The sequence below is a fragment of the Bos indicus x Bos taurus genome, chromosome 11 (assembly GCF_003369695.1).
Source record: "Bos indicus x Bos taurus breed Angus x Brahman F1 hybrid chromosome 11, Bos_hybrid_MaternalHap_v2.0, whole genome shotgun sequence".
Taxonomy (NCBI): Eukaryota; Metazoa; Chordata; class Mammalia; order Artiodactyla; family Bovidae; genus Bos; species Bos indicus x Bos taurus.
Window position 1 is genome coordinate 19814865 of NC_040086.1, and position 14407 is coordinate 19829271.

The window sequence follows — 14407 nt, forward strand, 5'->3', positions numbered from 1 at the left end:
GGAATTATCACTATAGATCTTACAAATCTTAGAGCAAAAGTAAGAGAATATTCTGAAAAAAATGTATGGCAATAATTAGATATTTTCGATGAAATAAATTCCTTGAAAAATACAACTAAAATTGATATAAGATGAAACAAAATGTGAATAGTTTCTTTAGTAATGGAATGGAATTCATTATCAAAAATCTTGCTACAATGAAAAAACTTCAAGCTCAAATGGTTCACTGGTGAATTCTATGTACTATTCAAAGGAATATTAACCCAAACTCTTTTGAATAAAGGAGAATCTGTTCTAGCTTGTGTTTTGAGGCCAGCATAACCCTGATACCCAAACTTGAGAAAGAGAATAAAGAAAAAACTCCCCCGAACAGACCATTATTCCTTATAAATCTGACTGCAAAAATCCTAAGATTTAGTAAATTGAATCCAATACTATATAAAAAGGATAATACAAAATTGAAGCACTGATTTTAAAATTTGTATAGAAATGCAAATGAAAAAGCCAAAGCAAATTTAAAAAGAAAACAAAACAAAGTTCAGGGGCATATACTACCTTATTTTAAGATTTACTATTAAGTTAAAGTAATTAACATTATAGTATTTGTGAAAAGAGAGTCATATAAGATCAATAGAAGTAAACAGCTCAAGAGTAGGGAATAGAGTCCAGAAATAGTTGTACATAAGTATGTTCAACTAGTTTTCAGCAAATGGTGCTGGAGTAACTAATCTCCATAGGAAAAGAGAGAGCATCAGCCCTTATTTTTTTCCATACACAAAATTAACTCAAAATTAATCAGACATAACTGTAAAAGCCAATAATATAAAAATTTTAAAAGAAAACATGAAAGAAAACTCTCTGACTTTGGGTAGCAAGAATTTCTCAGAACACATGAAGGTCAAACCACAAAAGAAAAAAAATGATAAACTGGATTTCATTAAAATGAAAAACTTTTGCTTATCCACAGACACCATTAGGAAAATAAAAATGCAGGACATGGAATAGGAGAAAATTTTTGCAATGCATATATCTGACAATGCATATATCTGATTCAGTTCCAGAGGATATACAGAGTTCATCTTGCAACTGAATGATAAGATGTACAACTCAGTTTTAAAAATGAGCAAAAGATTTGCACATAGAAATATAAAATGGTTCTATTTTGGAAGAGCACACAGTGTTTTAAAAAGTTAAACATATACTGATTTACCAACCAGATAACTCTCCTAGGCATTAACCCAAGAGAAATAAAAGCTTGTATACACAAAGAGGTTTGTACACAAAATGCACGTAGCACCATTATTCATGATCACCCAAAGCTGAATGCCACCCAAATGTCCACTGGTGTTTGCTGATTGGAAAAGCAAAATGTGATATACCAGCAGAAAATTACTATTGATAAATTACTCAGCAATTAAACAGAATAAACTCCTGGCAGATGTAATAACATGGTTGATCAAGTCATTATGGTGAATGAAAGAAGCCAGATGCTAGATTACATATGGTATGATTATATATATTTTATAATATATATAATATGTATAAAATTATATACTTTATATATAAAATTCTAAAAAATATATAAAATATATATAAAACTCTAAAAATGAAAACGAATCTATAGTTATGAAAAGTGGAGGCTGGGGTGAAGAGAAAGAAGAACCTTTCAAAGTAATGAAATGTTTTATGTTTTTTGAAGGGTTGTTTAGAGCATATATATACAGTTGTCAAAAGTCATCAATTCTAAACTATAAGTGGTTTATAATATTTAAATTATACTTCAATAGATTGATTTAAAAAAAGAAATTCTTCAAAGCAAGAAAAAGAAGGTATTAACAAAGAGTGCAATTGATAGTTCAATCAATTAATAAAATAATAGATGGCTGAATCTGTACCACAGTCCTTTAATTAATAATTAATTTTTATTTTCTACCATTGATATCATGAAATTCCATGTTAGAATAGTTAACCTAATGAATAAATTAATGAATTACCATGTATATCAACATTATAATAGAAACCCCACAATCAATTTAAAGATTTCAGAGTTAAAAAACAGAAAATATATTAGTGATTAAAACCAACTGACTTTTGTATATTGAGAATAAAGGTTAAAAACCCTGCAATGAATTATTTGCAGATAAATGTTTCTAAATGGTACTTGAAAATCTTTTCTTGTATGTCTTTTTTAAAAAAAAACATAAAATCATAAAAACAAATTCTTAAATTTTTAAAAACATGAAATGTAAGAATTTTAATATTGGGTCACAATAACAGTTTTTGATACCAGAACACATAATTAAATTTCATCTATAGTTTCATAAATATTTAGACCTAATTCAAACATGCAAATATGGTGTTTTAAAAATCATTTTGAATGTTTTTACATGTGTGTGTGCAAAGTCACTTCAGTCCTGTTCACCTTTTTGTGACCCTATGGACTGTAGCCTGCCAGGCTCCTCTCTCCGTGGGATTCTCCAGGCAAGAATACTGAAGTGGATTGCCAAGTCCTCCTCCAGGGGATCTTCTAGATCCAGGCATCAAATTTGCACCTCTTATGTCTCTTGCATTGGCAAGTGGGTTTTTTTTTTTTTTTTTTTTTTAACCACTAGTACCACCCAGGAAGCCCCTGAATGTTTTATAAGTCATTTAAAAATCTATATGTCAAGAATCATATTTTATGTCATATAATTAACTTCAGCATTCTATCTTTGTTAAATGGCGAACAGATGGATGTTTTCCTTGATTTATTAAAAACATTCAATATAGTGATAAAATCTATTTAATGCAACTTTAGTAATATAATGATCTACATGAAATAGATGTAATAAGTAGATACCTGGGAGATATCCTCTAAACTCTTGGAATCTCTAGAGTGATAGAAATGTCTCTGATACTCAGGATGGGACCCTCAGATGATACCTAGTAATTTATGATAATGAAGTGACTTAGGCTGGGGTCTGGTCACCCAAAAAGATCAACTGTATGATTAAAAGGTTCGGGCTTTGAGCTATTTATCATCAGCCCAAGTTCCATAATAACAGTCTGATCTCTGTTCCACAGAGGGGTGGAGAAGGAGGTACATGGCCAATGATTCAATCAAACAGGCCTCTGTAATGAAACCCTAAGAAAATCTCTGGAAACTGAAGCTCAGTTGAGCTTCCCTGGTTGGCAGTATCCTTTGAGGACTGTCACACTTCAATATCAGGAGGTAATACATCCCTGAAAGTGACTGAAGCTTCACATTTGCAACCCTTTCAGAAAACTTACCCCTATGCAGCTCTTCCTTTGGCTGATTCTAATTTCTGTCCTTTTGCTCTAATATAACAGTAAATGTAGTGTTTCCTAAGTTCTAGTGTTACTAAAGCTGAAGAAGTCTGTGGGGCCCCCAAGTTTGTAGCTAACTGGTTTGAAATGAGAGTGACTTTCGGGACTCCAAACTTATGACTCTTGTCTTTTTTTTCCCTAAAGATTTTTTTTTTTAATGTGAACCATTTTTTAAAAAAGTCTTTGCAGAATTTGTTACAATATTGATTCTGTTTCATATTCTGGTTCCTTGACTGCTAGTCCTGTGATCAAACCCACAACCTCTGCATCGGAAGGTGAAGTCTTAACCACTAGACTGCCAGGTAAGTTCCATGACTGGTGACTTAAGTGAGGGCAGTCCTCTAGAGAATTGTGTCCTCAGAATTTTTAGTTTGGAGAATTCTTTGCAAATAATTTAATTTAAAAATTGTTCACATAAAATACAAAAATCATACAATGTTTTTTGAAAATTCCCAGGAGAGATCCCTAAGATAATATGTACATTGTATGAAAAGGGTTTAAAAGTAAATGGGCAAATGTAACCATTGCCCAGGGAGAAGCAGATTCTCAGCTCCATAATGTAAATGTGCTGCTACCTCCTTAGTTGTGTCCGACTCTTTGCAACCCATGAATCGCACCACGCCAGGCCTCCCTGTCCATCACCAACTCCCGGAGTTCACTCAAACTCACGTCCATTGAGTCAGTAATGCCATCCAGCCGTCTCATCCTCTGTCGTCCCCTTCTCCTCCTGCCCCCAATCCCTCCCAGCAACAGAGTCTTTTCCAATGAGTCAACTCTTCGCATGAGGTGGCCAAAGGACTGGAGTTTCAGCTTCAGCATCATTCCTTCCAAAGAACAACCAGGACTGATCTCCTTTAGAATGGACTGGTTGGATCTCCTTGCAGTCCAAGGGACTCTCAAAAGTCTTATCCAACACCACAGTTCAAAAGCATCAATTCTTCAGCGCTTAGCTTTCTTCACAGTCCAACTCTCACATCCATACCTGACTACTGGAAAAACCATAGCCTTGACTAGATGGACCTTTGTTGGCAAAGTAATGTCTCTGCTTTTGAATATGCTATCTAGGTTGGTCATAACTTTCCTTCCAAGGAGTAAGCGTCTTTTAATTTCATGGCTGCAGTCACCATCTGCACTGATTTTGGAGCCCAGAAAAATAAAGTCTGACACTGTTTCCAGTGTTTCCCCATCTATTTCCCATGAAGTGATGGGACCAGATGCCATGATCTTAGTTTTCTGAACGTTGAGCTTTAAGCCAACTTTTTCACTCTCCTCTTTCACTTTCATCAAGAGGCCTTTTAGTTCCTCTTCACTTTCTGCCGTAAGGGTGGTGTCATCTGCATATCTGAGGTTATTGATATTTCTCCCGGCAATCTCGATTCCAGCTTGTGCTTCCTCCAGCCCAGCGTTTGGATGGCTTTGTGTGTGTGTGTGTGTGTGTGTAGATATTCACATTATTTCATGGCTGTGGTGGCCATATGCTATTTTAGCTTATTATTGTTGTTCAGTCACTAAGTTGAGTCCAACTCTTTACGACCCCATGGACTGCAGCAAGCCAGACTTCCCTGTCCTTCACCATCTCCTGGAGTTTGCTCAAATTCATGTCCACTGAGTTGTCCATTGAGCTGTCTAACCATCTCGTCCTTTGCTACCCTCTTATCACTTTGCCTTCAATTTTTCCCAGCATCAGGGTCTTTTCCAATGAGGGTCTTTCCAATCAGGGTCTTTTCCAATTTCTTCACGTCAAGTGGCCTTACTTAGTCCTGGAGCTTCAGCATCAGTCCTTCCAATGAATATTCAGGGTTGATTTCCTTTAGGATTGATTGGTTTGACCTCTTTGCCGTCCAAGGGATTCTTAAGAGCCTTCTCCAACATTACAATTCAAAAACATCAATTCTCTGGTGCTCAGCCTTCTTTATGGTTCAACTCTCACGTCTCTACATGACTCTTGGAAAAACCATAGCTTTGACTGTGTGGATCTTTGTCACCAAATTAATGTTTCTGTTTGTTAATACCCTGTCTAGGGTCATTGTCTATTTGTCATTGCTTTTCTTCCAAGGAGCAAGCATCTTTTAATTTCATGGCTGCAGTCAGCATCTGCAGTGATTTTGGAGTCCAAGAAAATAAAATCTGTCACTGTTTCCACATTTTCCCCTTCTACTTGCCATGAAAGTGATGGGACTCAATGCCATGATCTTAATTTTTTGAATGTTGAGTTTTAAGCCAACTTTTTCACTCTCCTCTTTCACCCTCATCAAGAGGCTCTTTAGTTCCTTTCACTTTCTGCCATTAGGATTGTATCATCTACATATCTGAGGTTATTGATATTTCTCCCAGCAATCTTGATTTCAGCTTGTGATTCATCCAGCCTGGCATTTCTCATGGTTTATCCTGTATATAAATTAAATAAACAGGGTGACAATATACAGCCTTCACGTACTCCTTTCCCAATTTTGAACCAGTCCATTACATGTCCAGTTCTAACTGTTGCTTCCTGACCTGCATGTAAGTTTCTCAGGAGTCAAGTAAGGTAGTCTGATATTCCCTTCTCTTTAAGAATTTTCCATTGTTTGTTGTGATCCACACAGTAAAAGGGTTTAGCGTAGTCAATGCATCGGAATTTTTTCTGGAATTCCCTTGCTTTCTTTATAATCTATCGAATATTGGCAATTAGATCTCTGGTTCCTCTTCCTTTTCTAAATCCAGCTGTACGTCTGAAAGTTCTCAGTTCACGTACTGTTGAAGCCTAGCATGAAAGATTTTGAGCATTACCTTGCTAGCATATGAAATGAGCACACTTTTGTGGTAGTTTGAACATTCTTTGGCACTCTCCTTCTTTGGGATTGGAATGAAAACTGACCTTTTCCAGACCCGTGGCCACTGTTGAGTTTTCCAAACTTGCTAACATATTGAGTGCAGCACTTTAGCTGCAGCATCTTTTAGGATTTTAAATAGAATTTAAACGGTAGTTTATTATTCCCCTTCTATTTTTGTAATAGACTCTAATTGCTGTTCAGAATTTACCCATCCCCTTCTTCCAAGCCCCTCATCCCATACATACCTCTGTTTCTGAGACATAACCTCAACTTATTTCAGATCTGGAGTGTCCCCGTTTAGGTTTAAAATCAGTACGTTCCTTTCCCCTGACCACAGTGATTGACTCATGTGACCCATTTTGGTCCAGTGAGCTGTGGAGAGACATTTGATAGGTGCCTTTGGGAAAGAAATTTTCTTGAAATCTCAAAAAGCCTTCCTGAAAAGACACTCTTTTTCTGCTGGATGTTAAGAAGAAAGTAAGTCACTCTCGGTATTCATCTCCCAACCACAAGATGAAACCTTGGGATGAAGAAGATGATGAGAGAGACAGTCTTTGGTATCAATATTGAACTTCTACATCAAGCCTCACCTGAAGGTCTTGTAACCTCTGAAACTCTGGGTTATGATGGTCAACGCATTCCCTTTACTTTTGCAGTCAGTTTGAATCAGCACTTTCTATTACTTGCATACAACATCTTTCTGAGACAATTGTTCAGTATGGAAGGTGATGATTGTTTTGGTAGGGAATATTATCAAATATAAAATAATATCATTCTTACAGTAGAGAAATATGTGATATATTGGATCTATGTGGTAGTTTAGGCACACTTGATCACTTCTGGCCCCCCATCCCCCACCCTGCCCCAAATCCTTTGAAAAGAAAGAAAGATATATATATGCACTAAAGACTAGACCCACCACAATCAAGGAAAACAAGGGCAACATCAACACATCAGAAATTGTGAAGAATTTCCTGGAAGATGGAGAGTAACAGGATTGAACTGATCAGGGTTGAGAAAACTCCAGCCTAAAATACACAGAAAATGGCCATGGAGACAAGAGCAGGTCCTGAGAAATTTTTAAGAGAACAAAGAGCATTTAAGGGACTATATAGCAATAGGCTGATTATTATTACTGAACAGGGGGCAGTTGTGTCCACAAACCCCTGGTCATAGGGGTGGGGGCATGGGAGAGGGGCATAGATTCCAGGCTAAAACACCAAGATCTGCTTGAACACAAGGGCATAAAATGCTGCTTGGGAAGGGCTCCTCAGAATCTGGGAACCTTCTAGAGAGTGTATGTCAATCCTCCCATTCAGGCAATTTGGGGTGGGGATGAGGCAAGATCTCTACAACTGCAAAGCTATCCAAATAAAGCTTCCCAAGCCATCATTCATAGAGATGAGTGGGTTATCCAGGAATACCAGCTATAAAGGGAAAACCAATGGCAAGAAGGAGAAGATCAAAATGATTAAACAGATGAGTGGACTCTAGAGGAGACAGGAAATTCAGAAAACCAAAAAGAATTCCACCCTTAAAAGAATTCCACTTTCTATCTTTGGGGACATAAAACCACCCAAAGTATATTACATTTATTTAAAAAAAAGAATAGGCAGCTATAAGAAAGTAGTAAATCAGAGAATGAGAGACTTTATGAATACAGAGAATAGGATTGTAAGAAAAATATTCAACACAAGGTGTAAATAATAGAATGATCTCAATTCAAAATTGAAATAGTCATCTGGAAATAAGAATGGGAGTAGGTGGGCAGCAAGGGGAATTTTTCTTTTTTCTTTTATATATCTCAATGTTATTTGAATCTTTAAAAAGAGAAAGCATTAGTTGAGTATGAAAAGGAAAAAATTAAAACTAGAACTCTGACCCAATAGTTCTATTTTTGGTATTTAAAAAAATTAATTTTAAGATCACTCCAGCTGCAGATTAAAATGTACATGAAAAGGTATTTATTACACTTTTATATTTATAACAGCAAAATTAAATATTACAAACAGACTAAATATTTAATAACAGCAAGTGGCTTAATAAATTGTTAGACATCAGTATGCTGTTATTAAAAAATCATGCTTTTGTAGAATATAGCTAAAGGTGGATAAAATTTGCAAAGTATATTGACAAAAATAGAATAAAAACTATACACAGTTTATTTAAGATAGAAACTACAACCAAATGTCCACTGTGATTATTTCTCAATGATGTCAGTTTTTATTTCTGTATTCTCTAAACTTTATTTTATGTCTATCACTAATTTACTTAGAAAATTCTCTTAAAAAGAAGAGGAAAGGAAAAGATGTGTTAACAATATGGTTGGTGTCCATATAGTCCTTCTGGGTCTCTCTCTTTGAGCTGAATATCTCATTTCATGTATGAGCTGGACTATAGAGAAACCCTAGATGGAAGAAGATTCTCTTGCTTCCAGCAAGAGAAAGTTATGTCTGCTCTTTTGTGTTTGGGGGGATTTATTTTGTTTTCATTCAGAGCAACATTGACATGCATTCACTCAAATAAATCATATTTATCTCAACCAACCCATTTAGTAAGAACAAAATCTTTATACACTCCTGTATGGGGTGACACAACCATTTTACACACATACAATCTATTAATATGTTTTCTAGTGAAAGAGTGTTGGCAAGTGTTAAGCTTTTCTCCATTTTTTTAAAGTCCACATCTAGCAGTTTAAAAAGTATGTGTGCATTAAAGCAGTTTGCAAACATATAATTTTTCTTTGGTCTAAGTTTTATAAAATTCTAATTAAATGATGCTTTCTCACATTCTAGCTGTTTTTAAGAATTAAAGATGGTTTACTTATGGATTAAAAACATTTTATTTTTCTTTATGAGTTGCTATTTGATGTTTGCAATGCTCCTGCAACACAAAAGGATTCTACTCTGTTTTCCCTGAAGTAACTTGATTAGAATAACATAATCATCATCATAGAGATCACATTCATTTTGAGAAGTCCATTGAGACAGATCATTGATTTATTTGGAACTGGTTTTTAATGTAAGGATTTGGGGCCACTCAACACACTTATGGAGGTTTATTTTCTTTGCAAATCCATTTGATAAATCACCACTTTATGTTTAAATATAAGAGCTTTCATCCACTCTGTCTTTCCTGGTTTTCATGAGATCAGTTTAGTAGCAGAAAAAACATGGGCTTTGGGGTCAGACTAGCTTGAGCTAGAAGTCTGCTCCACCATGTCTAAACTGTATGATTCTGGCGAAGTTACTTCGCTGAGCCTCAATATATTTATTTGTAAAACAAGGGTAATATCAAGGACTAAGGAGAATGCTATTGTCAAAGGAAAAAATACAAACTAGTACAGAGCTTGGATCTGAGCTGGTTAACTGTTTCGAAGTATATATGTCACTATTACTATATTATTTTTCAATATTGAGAATTTGGTATTGTGTTTCACTGAATTAGAAGTTGGGGAGCTTAGAATCTAGTCTGTTTTACTACTGTGCTGGAGTGACCATGAGCCTGTTTCCTCACCTATAATATGAGGAGATTAGGGATTTCTCTGGTGGTCCAGTGGCTAAGACTCTGGACTTTCAATGCAGGGGGCCTAGGTTCGATTCTGGGTCAGGGGATTAGATCACACATGCAGTAACTAAGAGTTCGCCTGCTGCAACTAAAGATTCTGTGTGCCACGGCTAAGACCTGGTGCATGCATGCATGCATGTTAAGTCGCTTCAGTTGTGTCTGATTCTTTGAGACCAATGGACTGTAGCCTGCCAGGCTCCTCTGTCCATGGGATTCTCCAGGCAAGAATACAGGAATGGGTTGCCATGCCTTCCTCCAGAGAATCTTTCAGATCCAGGGATTGAACCTGTGTCTCTTATGTCTCCTGCACTGGCAGGCGAGTTCTTTACCACTAGCACCAAAAATATTTTTAAAATATATGGGGAGGTTAGAGGAGATTACTGAAGCTCCTCCCAGTCCTTAGGGGGAATTCTGAATAAAAATCTTTTACTTCAAATGGTCACTTATGTGATGGGCATTATGACTATGTCAGAGGTAAGCGTGGGTCAGGCTGGCCTGTGGAATTAGCAACACCACTCTTTTTTGTTGTCAGTTAACTAACGTGACTGTGCTGGGTCTTCATTGCTATGCAGGCTTTTCTCTAGTTGCAGCGAGTAGGGGCTACTCTCTAGTCGTGGTGCACAGGCTTCTCATCGTGGTGGCTTCTGTTGTCGTGGAGCATGGGATTCAGCAGAGCTTTCAGGAGTCAGTGGTTGTGGTGCATGGGCTTAGCTACTCCTTGGCGTATGGGATCTTTCCAGATTGGGGATCAAACCAGTGTGTCCTATGTTGGCAGGCAGATTCTTCAACCACTGAGCTGCCAGGGAAGCATAACTCTTTAAAAAAATTTTTTTTTTAATTGAAGGATAATAGCTTTACAGAATTTTGTTGTTTCCTGTCAAACCTCAACATGAATTAGCCATGGGTATACATATATCCCCTCCCTTTTGAACCTTCCTCCCATCTCCCTCCCCATCCCACTTCTCTAGGTTGATACAGAGCCCCTGTTTGAGTTTCCTGAGCCATTCAGCAAATTCCCATTGGCTACCTATTTTACATATGGTAATGTAAGTTTCCATGTTACTCTTTCCATACATCTCACCCTCTCCTCCCCTCTCCCCATGTCCGTAAGTCTATTCTCTATGTCTGTTTCTCCACTGCTGCCCTGTAAATACGTTCTTCAGTGCCATTCTTCTAGATTCCGTGTATGTGTGTTAGCATATGATATTTATCTTTCTCTTTCTGACTCACTTCACCCTGTATAATAGTTCTAGGTTCATCCACCTCATCAGAACTGACTCAAATGGGTTCCTCTTTATGGCTGAGTAATATTCCATTGTGTATATGTACCACAACTTCTTTATCTATTCATTTGTCAAGGACATCTAGGTTGCTTCCATGTTCTAGCTATTGTAAATAGTGCTGCAGTGAACAATGGGATACACTTGTCTTTTTCAATTTTGGTTTCCTCAGGGTATATGCCTAAAGTAGGATTGATGGGTCATATGGTGGTTTTATTCCTAGTTTTTTAAGGAATCTCCATACCGTCTTCCATAGTGGCTGTATCAATTTACATTCCCACCAACAGTGCAAGAGTGTTCCCTTTTCTCCACACCCTCTCCAGCATTTATTGTTTGTAGACTTTTTGATCATGGCCATTCTGACTGGTGTGAGGTGATATCTCATTGTAGTTTTGATTTGCATTTCTCTAATAATGAGTGATGTTGAGCATCTTTTCATGTGTTTGTTAGCCATCTGTATGTCTTCTTTGGAGAAATGACTTAAGTCTTTCCCCCACTTTTTGATTGGGTTGTTTGTTTTTCTGGTATTGAGTTGTATGAGCTGCTTGTATATTTTGGAAATTAATCCTTTGTCAGTTGTTTCATTTGCTATTATTTCCTCCCATTCTGAGGATTGTCTTTTCACCTTGCTTATAGTTTCCTTTGCTGTGCAAAAGCTTTTAAGTTTAATCAGGTCCCACTTGTTTACTTCTGTTTTTATTTCCATTAATCTAGGGGGTAGGTTATAGAGGATCTTGCTTTGATTTATGTCATCGAGTGTTCTGCCTATGTTTTTCTCTAAGAGTTTTATAGTTTCTGGTCTTACATTTAGGTCTTTAATCCATTTTGAGTTTATCTTTGTGTATGGTGTTAGGAAGTGTTCTAATTTCATTCTTTTTACATGTAGCTGTCCAGTTTTCCCAGCACCATTTATTGAAGAGCCTGTCTTTGCCCCATTGCATATTCTTGCCTCCTCTGTCAAAAATAAGGTACCCATAGTGCATGGGTTTATTTTTGGGCTTTCTATCTTGTTCCATTGGTCTATATTTCTGTTTTTGTGCCAGTACCACTGTCTCAATGACTGTAGCTTTGTAGTATAATCTGAAGTGAGGAAGGTTGATTCCTCCAGCTCCATTCTTCTTTCTCAAGACTGCTTTGGCTATTCGGGGTCTTTTTTGTTTCCATATGAACTGTGAAATTTTTTGTTCTAGTTCTATGAAAAATACCATTGGTAATTTGATAGGGATAGCATTAAATACGTAGATTGCATTTGGTAGTATAGTCATTTTTACAATATTGATTCATCTTACCCAGGAACATAGACTATCTCTCCATCTGTTTATGTCATCTTTGATTCCTTTTATTAGTGTCTTATAATTTTCTGTGTACAGTTCTTTTGTCTCCTTAGGTAAGTTTATTCCTAGATATTTAATTATTTTTATTTCAATGGTGAATGGGATTGATTCCTTAATTTCTCTTTCTTATTTTTCATTGTTAGTATAGAAATGCAAGTGATTTCTGTGTATTGATTTTGTATCCTGTAACTTTGCTAAATTCACTGATTAGCTCTCGTAATTTTCTGATACTATCTTTACAGTTTTCTATGTACAGAATCATATCATCTGCAAACAGTGAGAACTTTACTTCTTCTTTTCTGATCTGGATTCCTTTTATTTCTTTTTCTTCTCTGATTGCTGTAGCTAGGACTTCCAAAACTATGTTGAATAGTAGTGGTGAAAGTGGACACTGTTGTCTTGTTCCTGATTTTAGGGGGAATGCTTTCAGTTTTTCACCATTGAGAATATGTTTGCTGTAGGCTTATCATATATGGCCTTTACTATGTTGAGGTAGGTTCCTTCTATGCCCATTTTTTGAAGAGTTTTAATCATAAATTGGTGCTGAATTTTCTCAAAGGCTTTTTCTGCATCTATTAAGATGATCATATGATTTTTGTCTTTCAATTTGTTAATATGGTGTACCACATTGATTGATTTGCGTATATTGAAGAATCCTTGCATTCCTGGAATGAACCCAACTTGATTATAGTGTATGAGCTTTTTGATGTGTTGCTGAATTCTGTTTGCTAAAATTTTGTTGAGGATTTTTGCATCTATGTTCATCAGTGATATTAGCCTGTAGTTTTCTTTTTTTGTGTTGTCTTTGTCTGGTTTCGGTATCAGGGTGATGGTGGCCTCGTAGAATGAGTTTGGAAGTGTTCCTTTCTCTGCAATTTTTTCAAAGTTTTAGAAGGATAGGCATTAGCTCTTCTCTAAATGTTTGATAGAATTCTCCTGTGAATCCATCTGGTCCTGGGCTTTTGTTTTTTTTTTTTGAGAATTTTGATCACAGCTTTAATTTCAGTGCTTGTAATTGGGTTGTTCATAATTTCTATTTCTTCCTGGTTTAGTCTTGGAAGATTGAACTTTTCTAAGAATCTGTCCATTTCTTCCAGGCTATCTATTTTATTGCCATATAGTTTTTCATAATAGTCTCTTATAATCCTCTGTATTTCTGCATTATCTGTTGTAACCTCTCCTTTTTCATTTCTAATTTTCTAATTTGATTCTTCTCTCCTTTTTTCTTGATGAGTCTGGCTAAAGGTTTGTCAATTTTGTTTATCTTCTCAAAGAACCAGGTTTTAGTTTTTTTAATCTCTACTATTGTTTCTTTCATTTCTTTTTCATTTATTCCTCCTCGGATCTTTATGATTTCTTTTCTTCTACTAATTTTTTTGTTCTTCTTTTTCCAGTTGTTTTAGGTGTAAAGTTAGGTTGTCTATTTGATGTTTTTCTTGTTTCTTGAGGTAGGATTGTATCACTATAAAATTCCCTCTTAGAACTGCTTTCGCTGCATCCCATTCATAGTTGTCATGTTTTGAATTGTGTTTTCATTGTCATTTGTTTCTAGAAATTTTTTGATTTCCCTTTTGATTTCTTCAGTAACCTGTTGGTTATTTAGAAACGTGTTGTTTAATCTTCATGTGTTTTTGTTTCTTCCAGTTTTTTTCTTGTAATTGATGTCTAGTCTAATAGCGTTGTGGTCAGAGAAAATGCTTGCTATGATTTAAATTTCCTTAAATTTATTGAGGGTTGATTTGTGACCCAAGATGTAGTCTATCTTGGAGAATGTTCCACATGCATTTGAGAAGAAGGTGTATTCTTCTGCATTTGGATGGAATGTCCTGAAGATATCAATGAGACCCATCTCATCTAATGTATCATTTAAGATTTGTGTTTCCTTATTAATTTTCTGTTTTGATGATCTGTCCACTGGTGTGAGTGGGGTGTTCAAGTCTCCTACTATTATTGTGTTACTGTCAATTTCTCCTTTTATGTCTATTAGTGTTTGTCTTATGTATTGAGGTGCCCCTGTGTTGGGTGCATAGATATTTACAATTGTTATGTCTTTGTCTTGGATTGATCCCTTGAGTGTCCTTCC